Raw genomic sequence first — 21,815 nt, 5'->3', positions numbered from 1 at the left:
GGATTGGCGATATTTTTGCTAACTGTGCTGACACCGAGAGGGTGAACAAGAGCAATATATCACAAATCAAGGACAATTCTCTGTAAGCAGCTGGGAGTTTGGAAGGGCCAGCAAGAGTATCTGTCTGGGTTTTTCATTTTGAGGAAGTACATTTCCTTTCCTATATTTTTATGGGCCTCGTCATTTGTGTTTAACAGCTGCCTGTCGTGCAGGAATCCAGCAGGCAAACCTTTTCCTGAAATGATTTTAGAAAATGATAGGCAAAGCTGTACCTGCTAAAGTTTTGAATGCCAGGCAGCTGTTAAAATAGCAGGAGCTGGTCAGTAAAAGAAAAGCTGGCCATCAGGCAGAAATCTTACACGTGGCAGAAGGGATATGTTGTGCATCCGGTGAAAGTGAGCGAGTGAGTGGGCGATGGCATGGTGGTAAAATCTGAAAGGCAATGCCTTGCACGTTTTCTTTTTCCTGAAGTGGTTTTAATAAACATAATGCAAACAATTCAATATAGGTAAAGGTAAAGGTAAAGGGACCCCTGACCATTAGGTCCAGTCGCTACCGACTCTGGGGTTGCAGCGCTTATCTCGCTTTATTGGCCGAGGGAGCCGGCGTACAGCTTCCAGGTCATGTGGCCAGCATGACTAAACTGCTTCTGGCGAACCAGAGCAGCACACGGAATGATTTCAAGTGGGAGAGTGCTGTCACACTCATGTCCTGCTTTGTGAGTTTCCCATAGGCATCTCTTGGCTACTCTGAGAATATAATAATAATAGTAATAATAATAATTTCCCCAGCCACTCTGGCCAGCTTCCAACCGAATATTAAAAACAATACAGCGTCAGACATTAAAAACTTCCCTAAACAGGGCCACCTTCAGTTGTCTTTTAAAAGTAAAATAGTTGTTTATTGCCTTGACATCTGCTGGGAGGGCATTCCACAGGGCGGGTGCCACTACCGAGAAGGCCCTCTGTCTGGTTCCCTGTAACCTCACTTCTCGCAGTGAGGGAACTGCCAGAAGGCCGTCGGCACTGGACCTCAGTGTCTGGGCTGAACGATGGGGGTGGAGACGCTCCTTCATGTATACAGGACCGAGGACGTTTAGGGCTTTAAAGGTCAGCACCAACACTTTGAATTGTGCTCGGAAACGTACTGGGAGCCAATGCAGATCTCTCAGGGCCGGTGTTATATGGTCTCGGTGGCCGCTCCCAGTCACCAGTCTAGCTGCCGCATTCTGGATTAATTGCACACAAAATTGAACACAAAGCTGGGCCAGATGGCCTCTTGACTTGCTCCATCAGGGCTCATTGTACGCTCTTAAGAGCACGGTAGTTCAGTATGACACAGATTGCTAACTATAGAGCAGCCCAAGTTCTATAAGCCATCTCTATGGTGTGACCTTCACGAAGACGAGATGCACAATACAGGTTTTCAGAGAGCGGCGTTGGTCCCTTTGGCAAACGTTTGCCTGTCCCAAGTGCCGTGTTATGGCAGAATGAATTAAAGCAGGCCCTCTGCCACCACACAGACGCACAAGAGTTGCACTAATCCATAGCAGCAATGTGTGGGAGTGACCAGGCACCGAGGGCACGGATTTGCAGTCATGTTACCTGCCGCATCGCCTACTCACCACAGCGTAATTGCTTCCTGCAATGCTTCAGTCCTAGAGGCAACCCGACACGAAACGAAAGCCGGTTATGCCAATCAATACGCAAATCAATACACTTAATTTTCTTTTACCGTTTGTTAATGGGGGAATGAAAACAAGTAATTGGATGCCATCGTCATCTGCCTGAGCTCTGCGCTGAACCCGTCTCCCACTCTTTTCTGGCAGACAGCAATAATTAAGCCCTCCTGCTTTCATTTTGGATTTGCCTCAGATGCTGATCGAATAGCTTCAGTGCAAAAGTACAGGCACAAAAGAGCACAGTTAATGTGTGTGTGTTGGGGGGAGGGGGGGGATGAACGAATCTACAAACACCAGAACATACAGCGCATTTCCCATCACTCGGTTTCTCAACATTTGCAAAGGAACATATGAATCGATGCCGCTGAAAATTGATTACTGTAACACTAGCTACATGGGGCTGCCCTTGAGAAGGTTCCAGGACCTTCAAATGGTGCAACGTGTTGCTGGCTGGTGCTCATCTGTCAGAGAACATCACTCCAATCTTGTTTGAACTAACTACACCGGTGACCTGCTTATTTCTGGGCTCAAATCAAGGTGCTAGTTTTAACACTCAAGCCACTTACAAGATTTTATTTGCTTCTGTGTTTTTGTTTTTGTTTTTTTAAAAAAACTGGTTTTATTAGGGCATAGTTTTATTGATGTGTTTTATTGGATATGATTTTTATATTATTATATTTGATTGCCTATTTTGTTTCTTGTTAGCTGCCTTCGGCACCATTTGTGTGCAAAGGTGGGATCAGGATAGATAGATGATGGATAGAGATAGAGATAGAGATGATAGAAATAGAGATAGAGAGATAGAGAGATAGAGATAGAGATAGAGATAGAGATAGAGATAGAGATAGAGATAGAGATAGAGATAGAGATAGAGATAGAGATAGAGATAATAAAAAAATCCTTCCAGTAGCACCTTAAAGACCAACTAAGGTGCTACTGGAAGGAATTTTTTTATTTTGACTATGGCAGACCAACACGGCTACCTATCTGTAACTGGAGATATAGATATAGATATAGATATAGATAGAGATAGAGATAGAGATAGAGATAGAGATAGAGATAGAGATAGAGATAGAGATAGAGATAGAGATAGAGAGATGATAGATAGATAGATGATAGATAGATAGATAGATAGATAGATAGATAGATAGATAGATAGAGATATAGATAGATATAGATATAGATAGATAGATAGATAGATAGATGATAGATAGATAGATAGATAGATAGATAGATAGATAGATAGATAGATAGTGTGCTGGTCCGGGGGGGGGGGAAGGTACTGATACCGTAGCCGAAGTTCAGTCCAGAGTCACTAGCAGGGTAGACGATCACTAGATGAGACGCGAGGTCCGAAACAGGGAGCCAGGCAGGGGAACAGGAACGCTGGTAGGGCAGCAGCAGGAAGCCAGGCGGGGAACAGGAACACGAGTAGGTCAGCAGCGGGCAGCCGGGCGAGGAGCAGGAACACCGGAGAGTAGAAGCAGGAAGCCGGGCGTGGAACAGGCACACCGGGAGTGCAGATCTAGGTCTGGGTAAAAGCAGGTACTCCACAACGACGTTGCTCCCGCAACCTGGGACCGGGCTGCCTGACCTTTATCTTCTTCTAAGGTCGGGGGCGGTCCCGGCCCCCAGGAGCCCCGCCTCTCCTGGCCTTAAGGCGAGCACTCCTCCTGGGAGAGACCAGTTCCCTTCGCCTCTCTGCCCTAAGCCTCTGCAGTTCAGGAGAGGCCGAAGGGTTGCTGGGCCCCGGGGGAGGCTCACCTGTAGCCACTGAGTCCTCCAGCACCTCTGGGGCCAGAATGGTCTCACCTGGTGCCTGCCCCTGAGGATCTGGCACAGGTGCAGGCTCCTCAGCATCTAGGCCTTGCCCCAGTTCAGCCGGCCCTGGAGGCGGGGACTCCTGTGCCGGCTGGGATTCCTCCGGTTCACTCTCAGACTCGGAATCCCAGGCCATCACAGATAGATAGATAGATGATAGATAGATGATAGATAGAAATAGATAGATGATAGATCACCTTCTCCCATGTATACCAGCCCAAACACTTCATTTAACATCAGAGGCCCTTCTCTGGATGAATCTCAGCAAACATCTACTAGGAGCAGAGCCTTTTCACCCACACAACTGCTAACCACACCCTAATCACATAAGGGGGTGAGTGGGACCATGCCTGCTTATTCCCTATCACTCCACACATTTAGAGGGACATCTTGAACAGAGGAGCCTGGACTATGTGCATAGATAACCTCCATGACTGAGAACCTAACACAAAGGAACCTAAGGCACAGATATATTTCAGCTGGCCAGGTCTGTGACACCATTCGTGACATACAAAGTAGACTCTCAAACCAGCCAGCGATGCTCCCTTGCCCCATTCCATTGCAAGAGAACAGTAGTAGTTTGCGAGAGAGTTCTCCTGCCATTGCATGGAGGAACCTGGAATAAGTGTCCAAAGATCCCAGAGTTCTCTAGGCAAGCCCCCATAATAAATTGTTTGGTCCTCATGCTGACTACAAGAGGGGGGAGGGACATGACTCAAATCACCACTGTCTGACTTTTCTAAAGCACAGCTACTTATTACATTGCATTTTCTCAGTAGCTGACATTGTGGTGGGGCAGCACGGCTCACCTGACCTCCCACCAGCTGAGTCGTTGCTACATATCAGTATGGAGAGGGAGAGAGGTGAGATAGCAGCAAGGTGGGGCACTGCAAAGACACCAGCAGAAGCAGTGCTTGCACCATGCTGGCCTCACCACTGCCCTCCATCCCAGTTTGCAGCAATGACTCAGCCAGTGAGAGGTCAGGTAAATGGCACACCCTCACCATGCCATTTGCTACTGCATTTGGCCCTTTTCTGAAAAGTGTGTATGCATGTGTGTACACACACACACACACACACACACACACATACACGTATGAAGAATCCATTGATTAAAGGGTACATTAGCAGTAATACTACAGTTGGTGTCTGTGGGATTCTTGGAGCACCGAACACCCTCAGCTCTGCTTTCAGCTACTAATTACCCAACCAGTCATTAACTGCTGCTAACAATTGATTTGCAGGGAATTATTGCTTAAATAGCGGGAGGTATTTAAGAACAAAATAAATTAAAACAAAGAGCCTCTAGATCCCAGGCAGGAAAAGGGGACTCTTTGTAACAAAGAGAGGAGCTGCTACCGCATTGCAATTACACACTGATAAACAATCATTGAGAAGTGAATTTCTTTTCAGTGCCAATGACATTTTGCATCATGGTCCCAGCGTCTGTGCTAATTAAAAAATGATTGGGAAAGAGTCATCATGATGTTATCAGAAGCCTAATGGAGGCTGCTAGTTTTGAACCGATAGGCTTATTAAAAAAATATTTAATTGCAAGCTGCAATTATTCTAAGATGTGCTACATACTACTTACTCTGTAGAAGAGATGGGGAACCTGCAGATATTGGACCCAACTCCCATCAGCCCCAGTCTGAACTGAGCAGGGTTGATGGGAATTGTTGTGCAGAAATGTCTTAGAAGGCCATTGATTCTTCATCCTTGCTCTACAGCAGGCTTCCTCAACCTTGGCCCTCCAGATGTTTTGAAACTACAATTCCCATCATCCCTGACCACTGGTCCTGCTAGCTAGGGATGTTGGGAGTAGTAGGCCAAAAACATCTGGAGGGCCGAGGTTGAGGAAGCCTGCTCTACAGCATCCAGGAATGACATGGCTCACAAGAATTTGGAATCAGATTTTCACTACAGAGTTCCAATTTTTTTCTTCTACTTCCTGAACATGGTAAGGCTGGCTGGAGTTGATGGATGAGGTAGTCTAAAGGATCTGGAGGGCACCAGGTTAACAAAGGCTGTTATCACTTGTACCTAGTACAAAATACAATAGGGGGCAGATCGCTCTGGCCATTCTGTAATTTGAGTACAGTGGTACCTTGGTTCTCAAACTTTTTCTGTCCCAGAAGTCCTTTCTAAAACCAAAGTGTTCCAAAACCAAGGCACACTTCCCTATAGAAAGTAATGCAAAATGGATTAATCTGTTCCAGATTTTAAAAGCAACCCCAATTTAACATGAATTTTACTATCTAACAAGACCACTTCTGGCTTTGGGTTCAGGTTAATTTTAGGATTGGTTAGTGTTAGGGTAAGGATTAGAATTAGTGTTAGGGTCAGTGTTGTTTTATGTTTTCTTGTGATTTCGATTCATTTCCACTGTACAAGGAAAACAGGCAACAAGCTGGCTCTGCAGAAGGCACTTCTGGTGCAGCAGCTAAAGTAAGAAATTGACTTGTGGCACCTCAAAAGACAAACACAATTATTACGGCACCAGCTTTCGTCAAATACATGAAGTGTTATCCTGAGCTGAATGGTGCAGGTTGGAGGGAGCAGTTGCAAACAGTGAGGTCAGAAGGACATGACACCCAGACAAGTACAGACAGTGATAATCACATCATTAACACACATACAACACAGTTGTTGATAACATTGGAATCCTGGTATTAATAAACCCTGAAACACATGCTGAGTGAGAGAAAAACCCATTGTCCCAATTCATAGCACTGAACCTCTTGAGGAATTGCAATTCAGTAGTTTCATGTCCTTGAAAGCTCTTTTCTTCCAGTATGACTACCTTCAGGTCAGCTACAGAGTGTCCTAGGTATTTGAAGTGCTCCCACCCTAGTTTTTGGATATTTTACAGTTTTGCATTCATTTATGCAGAAGCCAGCATGTCTGTCCTCTGTAGAACGCAGAAGGGCATGGCTGGCAGTTGGTGCCATATGCAGTATTGGAAGCTGAGCAAGTGAAAGAATCTCTAGTGTTGCGGATGACATGATTCGGCCTTGTAACAGTGTCACCAGACTAGATAGGGAGACAGAGTTGGCATCTGAGCCTGTCACAGGTTCCATTCCTGGGTGTGGTCCTTGTGTTGGTCTCCCTGCTAATGTAGTCTGTGGACTTTCTCTAAGGAAATAGTGTGTGTTCAGCTACAGTGTTACAGGGGTGGCTAACCTTTTCTTGCCATGTTCACCTTTGGCCAACCCTCCAAGGCCCACATGACAGCAGTGGTTGTTATTGTTGTTGTTGTATTTTTATTTAGATTTAGTAATAATAATAATTTTATTATTTATACCCCACCTATCTGGCTGGATTTCCCCAGTCACTTATTACCCACAAGTCTCCAAGCCACATACAACAGATTTAAAAACATAAGAAACAGCACAAAGGAAAATTTGGCGGCACACTCACAGGGATGGGGATAATTTGATTCAGTTTGCGTTTAAAGTTGAATAGGTCAAATTTTCATTTTTAAAAGCAATATTAGAACCAATACACAGTCACCCTTCAAAATTCACACTTCTCTGAATTTTGCAATGCAGTTAAAAATCTGAGCAATGTTTATAAAAATGCATGCACTGGGGTGGAATGTGTATAAAAATTGAATACATCTGTGAAAAGGACATTAAAATGCAGTGTATTGCTCAAAAACCCATACAGAAATGTATACATTAGTCAAAACTCCCTACCCAAATGTGTTTCTTAGAAGTTTACACTAAAATGCTGAAGAATTTTCATGCCATTTTTTTTATAAATATGCAAATTGCTGCAGAAATATGGAAAACTGAATTTAAGGTGGGAAATATGAGAGATGTGAAATCGATAGCTCCTTCCATCCCTACACACTAGTAACCAAACAACACAATCTCAGTCTATCAAAAGCCTGAGAAAAAAGATAAGTCCTTACTTGGTGCCAACAATATATCAACCAAGGTGCAAGGTAGACCTCACTAGGGAGAGCATTCCATAGATGGGGAGCCACAGCTGAAAAGGCCTTGCACCTTGGCACCACCCTACAAGTCTCACTCAGAGGAGGACCTTAGAGAAGGGCCTCGGAAGATTGAAGTGGTTGGAGTATGCCGACACGGCACTCTCACATGTGCAAGCACACACACCTTTCCATTTATTTATTATTTATTTATTGAATTTATATACCACCCTATACCCAGAGGTTTCCATCCACCCCACCTCTGTGTTCTCCTTTTGGGGGGTTTCAGGGAGCTGGAAAGAAATGCTTGATGAGTGTGACGTTAACATATGAGAGTGCTGGAGGTGAAATAGTTAAATAGGTTACCCAATCAGAACCCAGGGGGTGGAGCCAGAGGGACTATAAAACCAGCTCTGGGAGGGGTGGAAGAGGGGAGTTCACTGGGAGTCAGGTGGTTGGTTGGAGTGGGAGTGAATTGGGATAGAGTCTGTGGGGAGGTTGAGTTAGTGTAGCGAAATAAGCTGAGTCAGGAACAGTTAGGAGCCAGGAAGACAAGTAAATATCTGAGAGGTGGTTTAGTGAGTGAGAGCAGGTAGTGGAAGTTATAGGTCTGGATAGGCACCCTAGGATTGTAATTGATACCATTTATGAAACCACACGCTTGTTAAAATGCAATAAATAAACAGAGGTTTATGTTCCAATTTAACCCTGACTGGACTCAGTATTGTACCAGGTAGGGCCTGGGTGGTGGCAGCGAGGCATAAAGTGGTGGCACAGGGATCAATAGACGGTGAAATGTCCGGGGACCCTGTGTGGTCGCCACAATGAGTTGGACCCAGACAGGCATACTGTTAAAAAGGCCACTTTGTTTACATTGAATGTGGTCGGTAGGACCAGGCATTTCTCTCCCGAAGCTTCTGGCCTCAGAAGGACAACAGGAGTGGACAAATTGAAGAGGAAAGATAGGCAGGGTCTGTTCGTTTGCAAAAACTGAACTAACATTGAAGGGCAAATAAGGGCAAGCACTGGACCGGGGGACAGGATATAATCATATTGTAGAGCCACTCCATAGCATTTATATAATTTGAGGCAAAAATCACCTACCCTAATGACATGACAGCAGAGGATTCCAACATCACCCACTGACCATGCCGTTGTTTCCACAGAATAATATCTCATTTAGTCGGATTAAGAACAGTGAAGTGCAAATTAATATTGATTAGAAATCTGGAAGGGTGTCATCCGAATTAAATGTCATGTCAATTTTTATTTCTATTTTTGCTGCTCAAAAGAAGAAGCACATCTTATGACATGCCTGGAGGAAGCGTTTGGCTATTAACAGAGGGTGGGAAGTGAATCTCTCCCCCACACACACACTCCGAAGGCAAGTTCTGCTGTTTTCAAGAGGGGCATCTTTAAGAACAGAAGGGCAATGATGGATGCAGAGCTATGAAGAGGTGGAGTGACATGAGGTCTGAGTGTGGGCAGAGAGCAGCTCCGACTTTCTAGTCTCCAATCTCCACCTTTGGTGGCATGTTGCCACCAAACTCTGCATTCATTGTCCGAGAGAGAGGTGGGGGGAATCACTAAAATCTACAGCTATTTCCATTGCCATGGCAACAGTTGGAAGGAAAGCTTGTGATACAGTCAGATACAGACCCAGCCTATCAAGCAAACACAATTTATGTTTTTTTTCTTTGCTTCTTTTTTCCCCTCTTACCCTCCTACAGACATTTTTATACAGTTGACTCTGGATTTGGATTCTCTGAGGTGCTGGGGTTAGGGATGGAGGAGAAATTGGATTCATTTAAAGCCAAATCTATCAAATTGTCCATTCCCTAAACAATATGCGAACTGATCACAGCTATCCTTTGAAATTCATGCTTATCTGAATTTAGCGATGGAGTTCTCCAAACCAAATGATGTTTACAAAGATGCATGCATACCTAAAAATGAATATATTAGAGGAAATAACGTACAAAGATATATTATATGAAGAAAAAAATTTGATGCCTTTTTTAAAAAAGAAAGAAAAAGAGAGAGAGAGTGCAAATCTGAAAGTTAAGAAAACTAAACTGCATTTATACACAACAGGCATGTGCAATGAGAATATATTTAAACAAATTAATACATGCAAAAGGATTTCTGCTTCTAGGGGGAAAGTGGCAAGTATACTTCGTTAAAAATATATGATCTCCTTCATCTGTATGGAACACCGTCCTCTTTTTTAGTAAAGAAAAGGCAAGTTGTCACTTGAGATCAGTATTCATTTTTCTCCAGTTCTAGCTATTAGTTAATGTCTGGCCAGAACTGTCACCCTGATGTTCTCCGTGATGTTTTTAATTTCATAAAGTTGACAGGTTTGCAGGGTGGTGATGCTAGCAGTTTTAATCAGAAGTGGGCATGTTGGAATAGTTTAAGAAGGGGAGGTTACATCTCTACCCTCACTAAAGGAAAACATTTAATTAACCATTTTTAAAATCATCAGTATGACTATAAACGAATTGCTTGTTTTGATTGTCATGTGTTTTGAAATGAATTAATATTTAGACCACTGTTGTAATGATTTTGTATTTTTCACCATCACCTTGTGAACCACTATGGGCACAACAAACAAACATTATTTTTTAAAAAAAAAACCCAAACTGATTTTAAAATGGATTTGTGAAACTATTTCTCATGAGTCTGGTATGTAAACCTACAGCTATAGTCCACACTTCATTGTGTGCTCTCTTAACTCGCAGACTCTTCAAGGTGACATATAATTTGCATGTATTGTAAATATTTTATGTTGCCCTTTGATCAGGTCCTTGGGACAGTCTACAAAGATAAAAAATTAAAATTCTACGTACAAAAAGCCAAAACAGCACTTAAGAAACCTTGGGAAGGGCTGTAGTTCAATAGTGCACAGCTGGATCTTATGAGATAGACACTTCTCTTTTGGGCTTGCTGATCGGGAGGTCGGCAGTTCAAATTCATGCGACGGAGTGAGCTCCTGTTGCTCTTTCCCAGCTCCTGCCAACCTAGCAGTTCGAAAGCACACCAGGGCAAGTAGATAAATAGGTACCGCTGTGGCAGGAAGGTAAACGGCATTTCCATGCGCTCTGGTTTCCGTCACAGTATTCCGTTTCACCAGCAGTGGTTTAGTCATGCTGGCCACATGACCCGGAAAGCTGTCTGTGTACAAATGCCGGCTCCCTTGGCCTGAAGCAAAATGAGTGATGCACCCCATTGTCGCCTTTGACTGGACTTAACCGTCCAGTTACCTTTACCTTTACCTATTTACCTACCATGTGTAGTGGCATGTAACCTTCAAGTCAAAAAAGATTATATTCTGAGGACCCAACTCCATGTTATATAAATGATATCAATATGCAATAAAATGGGTTTTTAAAAAAATAAATAAATGCTAAATTCATAGCAGAAATCGGCATGAGAGCCAGTGTGGTGTAGTGGTTAAGAGCGGTAGTCACGTAATCTGGGTAACTGGGTTCGATTCCCCGCTCCTCCACATGCAGCTGCTGGGTGACCTTGGGCCAGTCACACTTCTCTGAAGTCTCTCAGCCCCGCTCACCTCACAGAGTGTTTGTTGTGGGGGAGGAAGGGAAAGGAGATTGTTAGCCGCTTTGAGACTCCTGAAGGGGAGTGAAAGGCGGGATATCAAATCCAAACTCTTCTTCTTCTTCTTCTTCATTGGCCTTTCAGTATGCGGGGAGGGGAGATTTAAGCCTTTCCTACCCAGCAGTGATCTAGTAAAAAATCTTGCATGTGACAATTATAATTTGGGGGGGGGGGGAGACCGGGACTTAATTCATGCCAATCACCATCACCAAACACCTGGCATTTATTTATTTGTAAAACCCACAATTAGGTCATTAACATAACTTGTCATTAGACTGTGAGGAGGGGAAGAAAACCCTGACATTTCAAGTCAAAACCTGAGTCCACAGAATCCTCATCCTACAGTATGCTATCCCAACCTGGTGAATGTTAGTCGCTTTGAGACTCCTTCGGGTAGTGATAAAGCGGGATATCAAATCCAAACCCTTTTTTTTAAAATGGACTTCAGCTACCACCAGCCTCTGCATGTCAGCAAGGTGAATGGCCAAGGATGGCAGTTCTTGTAGTCCACCACATCTGGAAAGGAACAGGCTAGGGAAGGCTATCCTTCAAGACCCCATGAGGCCAAACATATTTCTGACTACTAGCCAGCTTTCATCTTGAATCTAGCGGGGCCATCAAGACATTGATCTAGCTATCAAAGTGAAGAGTTAAAATGTCAAAACAGACCCTGAATTTGCCAAGTTATCATTCCCATTAAGGAGTGCAAGAACTATTAATTATCTCTTAGGGAACTTTTATTCCAAGCGAAGGGCTCAAGATAGCAGTTCATTTCATCTTGAAGGCTGTTTTGCCTGAAACTGTAATCTCGAGTCCTTTTACCAGTCAGAAAACTTGACAGGCAACCGAGTAGGTTATTAATATATGTGATGGCTTCAAGTGCAGTATCGGATTTACTGCTTGGCTTGAGGTTTGTCTAGACGGGTTGTTTTATTAAACAGCAGAAGGTTTAGAAATTGTTTGCAATGACAGGGCTAACTGACATCATTCTGACTCCTCTAATCAGCAAAGATGTGGGATTCAAAGAGGGCAAAGAAAATGCCACCGTCTCTTTTTAATTAATAATGTGTACATAATTTCCTCTGCAAAATTAGCTAGATAGTCCTGATCTTAATACACTCTACTTAATTAAAGAAAATGCTCTTCCTGACAACATTCTGATATTAGGCAAGTAGGTCAATGGCTTCCCTTTGTCTAATATTTGTACATTTCTCTGAAGAAAAATGAGGCCTTCAAATCACAGAAGGTCTTATTACCCAGCTACCCACATTGCATTGATTCAGATCCTGGTACAGTATCGGGTAATTGGATCTTGCCAGTTTATTTTACAATAAAAGGGCATATGTTATTTAGATAGTTTGATAATGCGAGAGCAGTGACTTAAGAAAAGGAGAGGGGGCTGGGAAACTCATCATTATTTGTTACTCTAATCCAAATATTTCAAGGTAAGAAGACTCAACTGAGTCAAAGCTCAGGCACACTCCAGAGGGGCCATGGATCCCCAAATCTCAAAACTGATGTCGAAGGTGGACCAGTCCTGTGCATGTTCACCTAGAAATGATTCCAGCTGTGTTCATGAAGACTTACTCCTAAAAACACACAGGATTACAGTCTTACACGAACACTTACATGGTCAAACAGGATACATCGGCCAGGGAACCTGTGGCCCACCAAATGTTGCTGAACTAAATATCATCCCTGGCTAACAACCTCTGGAGAGCCAGAGATTCCCCACCTCTCACCTAGGCAGAACATGTAGAAGCCAGTGAGATCATGCTCAATAGCTGGTGCGTGCCTGGAGGAGTGATGCAAACAACAGATGCTAACTCAGTCCACTCCACGCATTCATTTCCAACAAAGTGATTAATTTTAGGTGACAATTCTATACCCTCTTACCTAGTAGCAAACCTCATGTCTAGCTTATGAGTAGCATTAAGCTTTTTTGTTCCCAGTAATTAGAAAATTACCGGAGGGTTTCTAATTTAATTGGCTGGTAAACATGACACTGATCAGTTGATTCCCCCCCCCCCATTAATTTACCAGAAACACCATTATTTATATGATCAGTGGCATTGGCCATTAGGCATGATGGCTGTTCACAACCATCAGAGGGAGTATGAACTTCTGATCCAATAGGGTTCTTCTTATTCTCAGTGTGTCCAGCAGTGAAATCAGATTCAACTGTTCATCTGGCTGGCTTCTGTGCATGCAGATCTTGTCATCCTCCTTAGGTAGCAAAATGTCTTGGACAGGTCCTGAATACAATTAAGAGAACAAGCACATGTTTCACATGATGGGGTGTTTATAAGGGTGAATTAGTCTTCGTTTAGTCTTGAATAAAGGCTTTAACAGGTACATTAGGCTTCTATCATCTTTGTATAAGAACAAATTTCACACTTGTCGCATTTTGTAAGCAGCTTAACAGCAGTAATAATCAGCCAACTATCTTCCTCTATTATTCCACTAGTGACTGGCTTTTGTGCTGGTGTTTAAAAGATGCACCTAGTGAAGAAACACAAGATTAAATAGCCAATGATACAGGACAACAGAGCTTTCTGGCATTAATATGAGTAATTCATTTACCACACTTTGCTGGTATGAGTAAATAGATTCCCCCACCCCATGCAGCAGAAGCTAATGACTGATTATAGTTGCACATTGCCATAGAAACTAGAAAGAGCTCATCCATAAATCAAAGGTTATAAAGTGAATACACTCAAAATGTGTCATTAGAGATTGAAGTCACCCTAGACTGATTCCTTTGCAAAATGCCCTGCGCCCAAATTTTATTTTTTTATTATTGTGTGCAGCGAAGGAGGATTTATCTGCAAAGTGTTCTACAAGACAACTGACTCGATTATGTGTATTTGTAGCTATGTTTGCAAAGGCCAGCGTGAATGGCAGTGCAGGCTCTCTGTGGGATAGAAACCAGGCGCTGATGAGTCACTGTGTATGATGCTGTTTTACATCGGAGTTGCTTGCTGAACATACTGAGTATGTGTGCAAATCAATGAGAGAGATGCAGGAAAGGTACATGCGGATTGCCCAGCATGCATCATATCAAGAGTCGCAAGACCTCAGATCCTTTTGTTGCTCTCCCTGCGGCTGAACTCATCAGTTGACTAGGTTAGAAGAGGCAGGGCAGCAGGAGGGATGTAGAAGGCCTAGTACAGTGACTGGGAATTTCTTGTTATCCAGCCATTGTTGGACTCTATCTCCTATGAGCCCTAGCTAGCATAGCCAATGGGCAGGGATGGCGGCAGGTGGAATCCATAAAATGTTGGGGGCTCACCATTTCCCTTCCCATAAGCCCCAGACAACATGGTAACTGGTGAGGGCCCATGAGAGATGTAGACAAGCAACATCTGGAAAGCAACATCTGAATAGCACTTGAAACTGCCTATGTCTTCCACCTCCTCAGTTCTGGGAAAGACATTTCTGGGTGCTTTCCATGGTAATTCATTTTCCTTCTCATTTCACTTTGATCAGTACATGGGACAGCATGGCACTCCCCACATCTTTCTGAGTCATGTTTTTGCATCCATGGTATCCCAAGGGGTCAGAGCATATTTGAAAGCCCCAGTTTTGTTCAAGCATAAACCCCCCTCTTTCTCCATGCTTCCCATGTTACGTCTCACTGGGCCAGCCTTTGTTTCCACAAGGTTCCTTGGAGGCAGGGCCAGCCTAACCATGAGGCAAGTTGGCATAACTGCCTCAGGTAGCAGCATCCATAAAGGCAACAGATCCCAATGTAGATATTATTTTCCTCCTTTGTTCCTGATGTAACAACAACAACAACAACTTATTATTTCTACCCCGACCATCTGGCTGGGTTTCCCCAGCCACTCTGGGTGGCTTTCAACAGAACCCTAAAAACAGAATAAAACTTCAAACATTAAAAACTTCCCTAAACAGGGCTGCCTTCAGGTGTCTTCTAAAAGTCGGATAGGTGTTTATTTCCTTGACATCTGATGGGAGGGCGTTCCACAGGGCGGGCACCACTACCGAGAAGGCCCTCTGCCTGGTTCCCTGTAACCTCACTTCTCACAGTGAGGGAACTGCCAGAAGGCCCTCGGAGCTGGACCTCAGCTGAATGATGGGGGTGGAGATGCTCCTTCAGATATACTGGGCCAAGGCCATTTACGGCTTTAAAGGTCAGCACCAACACTTTGAATTGTGCTCGGAAACATACTGGGAGCCAATGTAGGTCTTTCAGGACCAGTGTTATATAGTCTCAGTGGCTACTCCCTGTCACCAGTCTAGCTGCCACATTCTGGATTGGTTGCAGTTTCCAGGTCACTTTCAAAGGTAGCCTCACATAGAGCGCGTTGCAGTAGTCCAAGCGGGAGATGACTAGAGCATGTATCACTCTGGCGAGACAGTCTGCGGGCAGGTAGGGTCTCAGCCTGTGTACCAGATGGAGCTGGTAGACAGCTGCCCTGGACACAGAATTGACCTGCACCTCCATGGACAGCTGTGAGTCCAAAATGACTCCCAAGCTGCACACCTGCTCCTTCAGGAGCACAGTTGCCCCATTCAGAACCAGATTTTCACTCACCCCTTCTTCCATGGTGTGAAGGAAACCCTGTATAGGGAAGTTTTTAAATGTTTAATGTTTTATTATGTTTTATATATATGTTGGAGGCCTCCCCAAGTTGCTGGGACAACCCAGTCAGATAGGCGGGGTATAAAGAATAAAAATAGGATGTCCTTATTTTCGTCAGAGAATTGTTGGAGGGTATGCACTTATGTGGGTGAGTGTGGTTGCACAGCTGCAGAGACCTCCTCTAGCAGATGAAGTTGCATCAGTTACTTTATTTGGAAGAAAATGAGCACGCTCAAGGCATCCTTCCCACTTTGTAGTTTCGATTCAAAGTCTCTGATGGATTTCCCTATGCTGTTGCTAGGAAACCAAGAAGCTGTCTAACAAGGGCTGTATTGACTATGAATTATTCTTCCCCACCCCAAGAAAAGCCTGCTTTGTTATGGTAGATGTACTTTCACCGAATGTGGGATTTATTGACAGTGGCAGCAGCAAAGCTGGGTGCATTTGTTTGTTTGTTTATTTATTTAGAGGAAAAACTCGTCTCCCACGAGGCTGGGCAGATGCCTCCATATGGTTTTTTGCTAATGTCAACCAGCTTGGATCAGAGTGCCTAACACCCTCGAACCACGGAAAGTCTGTGATGCTTGCTATGCTGATTGTTCCTGGTCTAAATCGATTAGGAAGATCAGCAGAGGTAATGCAGTTCCAATCCATAACTGAAACCTCCAGGTTGGTTGTGCTATCTCTTCCTCAAGGTAGCTGTTAAGTTGTGAGTGAACATATCAGACGACACAGCGATTCTTCAAACAACTCTTGTTTATTCACAGGCCAGAACTGAACTGAACTGAAGGGTTCAGCCAGCCTGCTTATATAGAGCTCCACTAGAACGCAACAGTAACCATTTTCTGTAACTATCCAATCACTGAACGTCACTTTCAATCCCTTATTTGCATATGTGGACCTGAGTGAAAACTATCTACAGTATCCCCCTGCTGGCTCAGGGTGAAAACTACAGTACATAACAGTAGCTTACCCTCCTTAACCTCCAGGTTAGTGCTGCAGATCAAATTTACTCAAGACTCTATGCGACACTGTGCCAAGAGGATGTGCAACAGATAGAACTTCATCATGTCTGTGCTGTTGCCAAATAGGACAGGCAGGATGGACTCTCAGTTTCATGGTGGAGAGCATAATGCAACTGAGCCCTGGGCGGCAGAATAATATTTCTTCTCTCCCAGCAAAAGCAAACAATAGGGAGAGATGGACACGTGCATTTTGGTTTCTTGTTTTCCAATCTTAAATTCAGTTTGGCGCATTTCTACTTCAGGTTGTGATTCTATATGTATTTTTAAGTCGTCACACAAAAACTTCCTTAGCATTTTAGTGTGCATATGTCCTAATATACACATTTTCATATGCACCTTTCCTATGCACACATATTTCTGCAAGCAATTATCCTTCACATAATGCATCTTGTTTGTTCTTTTCACTGCAAATTTTTATGCACACTAAAGATACGCACATTTTTAGGCAAATGTTGTACACTTGTTTTGCTAGAAAGCAACACAAAACTCACAAGCATGAATTCCAAAGGGCTGCTGTGTTGTGATTCGTATATTGTTTTGCGAAGTGCAAATTGGGTAGGTTCACGTTTTAATGATTTTCTCCTTATCTCTAATTAGCAGTGTCTTTCTTGGCTCTACTGCTTTCCAAGATAAGCAACCACCCATGGGAGGTCATCACCAGGTTCCCACTACACATCACTGAGGATGAGGCCAGAGAAAGTGACTCTTGTTTCTGACTGGGTTGCTCCAGCTGCTCTGGGTGGCTTCCCTGTGCTGGCAGGGGCTGATGGGAATTGTGGTTTTAATCATCTGGAAGGCTCCAGGTTGTCGAAGGCTGCTCTACCTGCACAATCCCTTTGTTCAATCCTTCTGCTCAGACAATTATGGTGTCACAAGCTGGAGAGTGGGCCGCTCACCCAGGAGTTATCATTTCAATCTGTCACGCCGAGAGATGAAGAAGCAGAACCATGAATCATTTGCCATTAGAAAGTTTCCTTTTTGCAAACGGTGGGAGTGCAACTGTTTGGCAGTTTTTTAAAAAAACAGAAACTTAATTTCTGCCAAGACCAAAGTCTCACCAGCAGGTCACACAAATCACCTTGGCAAGGCATTTCTTCTGCCCACACAAAACCCAGAACAAAACAGTATATTATTACTGATCTCTGCTAAGTACTAGCACCATCTAGTGTTCCCTGAATGCCGAATAGCCCATGTACTTCAAATTGCTTCATTTGTATTTCCAAACTGTAGCTCCTCCCCCCCCTCATTTCCACTGTATATTACAACTTTGAAGTACCATGTAGCAAAACAGCAGCCCCAGGTATGTGTAACACATTGATCAAATACATACCAGGCCTGGTGTCATCCCCCTGGCATCCCAGGGCAGCTGTCAGGGCCCACCAGTGCTGATACCTTCTCAGGGTCCTCCACACTGGGTAGCTGTGTCTGTGAGAGTTTTTAATTTCTCACCATGTTCCCGAGTGACGTTACTTCAGGCATTCCAGGGAAATTTAAATGGTGGCTCCCAGCCATCTAGAAGCGCTGTTGCTATCACAACTATCAGATGTGCTGTTGCTATCACAACTGTCAGATGAGGCTGAGAAAGCTCATCAAAGCATGAGGAGACCCACCAAAATGTGTTTTGCTGAGGGTCCCCCATTTCAGAGCTCACCAACTCTTTGGGGCCAGTAGACACATTTGGAATTTTGAGTAGGTGATGGGAGTAAAGGTAAAGGTAAAGGGACCCCTGACCATTAGGTCCAGTCGTGGCTGACTCTGGGGTTGCAGCGCTCATCTCGCTTTATTGGCCAAGGGTTACAGCTTCCAGATCATGTGGCCAGCATGACTAAGCCGCTTCTGGCAAACCAGAGCAGCGCACGGAAATGCCGTTTACCTTCCCGCCGGAGTGGTACCTATTTATCTACTTGCACTTTGACGAGCTTTCAAACTGCTAGGTTGGCAGGAGCAGGGACCGAGCAACGGGAGCTCACCCCGTCGCGGGGATTCAAACCGCCGACTTTCTGATCGGCAAGTCCTAGGCTCTGTGGTTTAACCCACAGCGCCATCTGCGTCCCGGTGATGTGAGTACCATTCACAAAATGGCTGCAGCTGCCATGAGAAATGTCTGCTACCTCCAAAAGGGCAAGAAAAGAGCCAGGATCACTCATCAGCCCCTACTACAGTAACATAAACTACCACCGTACTGTCTTGTGTAGAGGAGCTCTTTCCACCTCTCCTCCTCTGGGTAGCAGGGTGGACATCCATTTGTGGCAAATGTGACCATGTTCAATATAGGAGAGTGCGAACAGGAGCAGAGTTGGGAGAACATCTCCTCACTTTTACTGAGCAGGACAAGAACTTGACTGTGGATTTTTCCTTCTCGGCCCTCCACACTGAAATTACCCCTTGAGTCTGAAAAAGCACCCCATGAGTCCTTATTCCCAGGGCTGGCTCACCTACGAGTCAAGTTGAGGTGACCACCTCAGGTGGCAGGATCCACAAAGGCAGCAAGATCTGGCCTCAAAGGAATACATCGCCTGCTGCCGCCACCACTGCAGTAGCAGCAATGGCTGAGGGGCGCCATTGGAGGCCAGATCTGCTGCCTCTTAAACAGCCCCCCCCCATGCCATCTCTGCAGCATCCTCTCAGTGTATAGTAAGCACTGCAGATCTCCTCCCAGCCCTCAGGAGAAAATGGCAGGGCAGGGCTGCCCTCTGGGGTCTCTTGAGATTTGATTCAGACCCTTTCCCACTAAATCAGGGCAAAATTTGATTTAATTCACCACCTCCTGTTGCCAGTGTAGATCTCCACTGCCCCCTTCTTCTCTGGTGGGAGGTAGCACCATTTTGTGGTTTGCTTCAGGTGGCAAAATGTCTTGGACTGACCCTGCCCTCTACATAGATGTATATTCTCATGCCCTTGGATTAATCATTACTCTTAAGTAGTTATCTATCCTCTAATCCTCCATACACTTTTCTTATCCAGTTTTGAGCTGTGCTACCTTGTCTGCCAGTGCCGCAAATTCCATGCGTCCATTTAGGCTTGGCATTTAAAAGGCTATTTGTTTTTCTTGGCTTTAAACCTGTTGCCTGTAATCCTGGTATAAGCTTGCAAATAAACCAGATCAGCTTTACTTTCTCCAGCCCGGGAAAGGGTGAAGAAGGTATTCCCTGTTTGCTTTTTCGCTTTGATCAGCATCATCCTATATGAGTCATCTGCACTGGCAAGACATCAGTCAGAATTATAATTGTCAGTGATAATACCCCCTACGCTGCGATGCAGATGGTGGAACAGCTAACTAGTGTTGGCCAAATTCTATTTTCATTAAAGTTAAAAGGAGTTGCATTATGTACTTCCCCAGAATCATATGAAACCTTTAGCCATAATACGACTTACCCATGCAAAGCTTTGGTTTGGAGAGATGCAAATTAAAGAACAGAACAACAAACAGAGCATATAATGAAAGGCTGAGAAACCTGGCAATTTTCACTGACTGTGAAGACAATTAAGGCAGGATGTAGGAACAGAGATGAGTTGGCCACAGCTATCCACACTCTAGTAAGATTTTATCTGGGCTTCTTCAGTGTCTCATATGCACTCAAATGTCTTTGGAGATTGTCAGGAAAGTGCAATTAGTTCAAAATACAGCTGCAGCAGGGCTATTTGCAACTGGCTCCATCCCTGTCTATTTCTGAATGCAAAACAATGACTGAAATGGTGTGAGTCCCAGGTTACATAAGCCACCCCACCTCCCCTGTGAACCCACCTTGGGATTTAATAGAATGCTTGCTCTCTCCCCCCTCCCCCTGCCAAGTCTGATGGAGACTTGAATGCAAACATCATTTGCATTCATTTATTTAATTTTATTCATTGAAACTGAATTATACCAATGCACTGATTATTGGCTTCAGGCTATACGGTGGAGGGATCAATGACCTACAGTCTTTTCGCCGAAGAACCATGCTTTGTGAATATCCCAGTCTTCCTGGCAGGGCTTTTAACTTTGGGCTGCAGCAGGATAGTCCAAAGCAGCTATTTGGCCCTGCAGAACAATACTTTGAAAGGTGGGTGGGCAACCCACCTTCGGTCACATGACATCATTAGGATGGAAGATGATTGACAGATGGGTTGTCCTGCCCACCTGCCAAAATCTTTTACAGCAGGTCAAATAAAAATATCACACAACTTTCCATCCAAAAGTAGCCCTAAAACCAATCATAGGAGCCAACTCCTAGGGGCCACCGCCCTCCCCCCCCCCGGTTGATGGGCATTGCCATTCAAATGGTGTGTGTGCACCGTGTCATGTGATCGATTATGTGGGGCTTACCTGTGCCCCCACAATATTTTATTCAAGTTGGCACCCCTGAAGCACATTAATGTCATGCTGACCCCACCCAGTCTTTTATGCCTCAACCCCAAAGGCCAGCAAATTCCCTAAAAGTTATACTGGAAGCAGGTGTCTTGCTTTCACAGCTGAATGCTTGGGCAAGACAGGTGGAAATGGGCGTCTCCAGATGGCAAACATCAAAACTAGGGTTGCCACGCCAAGAGCATCTCAGACCCTGAGATTTCAGAGCCCACATCAAGGAGACCCCTGATGATGTCACAATGTTGGCTCCTGGAGATGGAGGTTAATTGGTAGAAGGCAATGGAGCAGCGAAGACCCTCACCCCCGAGTGCTTATGCTATAATTTGCATCCAGCTCCTGCCAAGCTGAAGCTCGCACACCGCATGCACAGTCTCCTTAATAATTTCAAATTTTTTATTAAAAGCACCCTTGCTCTCACCCATCTGGAGATCCAAGCCCTCAATCTGCCACCTGGATGGAGCCAAGCAAACCTGGAAACTTCATGTCAGACCTGGAGGTCTGGCAATCATAACAGAGATTCTTTCCCCACTTCAGAGGATGAAGCTATGGGCTTGCAGGAACCACCAGAGAGTGAGGGGGTATTGTTCACAATTGCAACAATCCTCACTGTGCTGGCAGTACCAGCACAGGAGGAGCCCATTCTGCCAACGTCTCTTCAACCTGAGAAACTCACTCTGCCACATTCGAGTCCTGAGGATTCCAATGGAATCAGCATCATCTCCCCAGTGCCATAGGAGTCTAAGGCTAGTGAAAGAGACAAGCTCCTTTAATTAATT

This window comes from Podarcis liolepis (genome assembly GCF_965112155.1).
Source record: "Podarcis liolepis genome assembly, chromosome: 9".
Classification (NCBI taxonomy): Eukaryota; Metazoa; Chordata; class Lepidosauria; order Squamata; family Lacertidae; genus Podarcis; species Podarcis liolepis.
The sequence above is the reverse complement of the archived record's forward strand: the minus strand, read 5'-3'. Positions refer to the sequence as shown.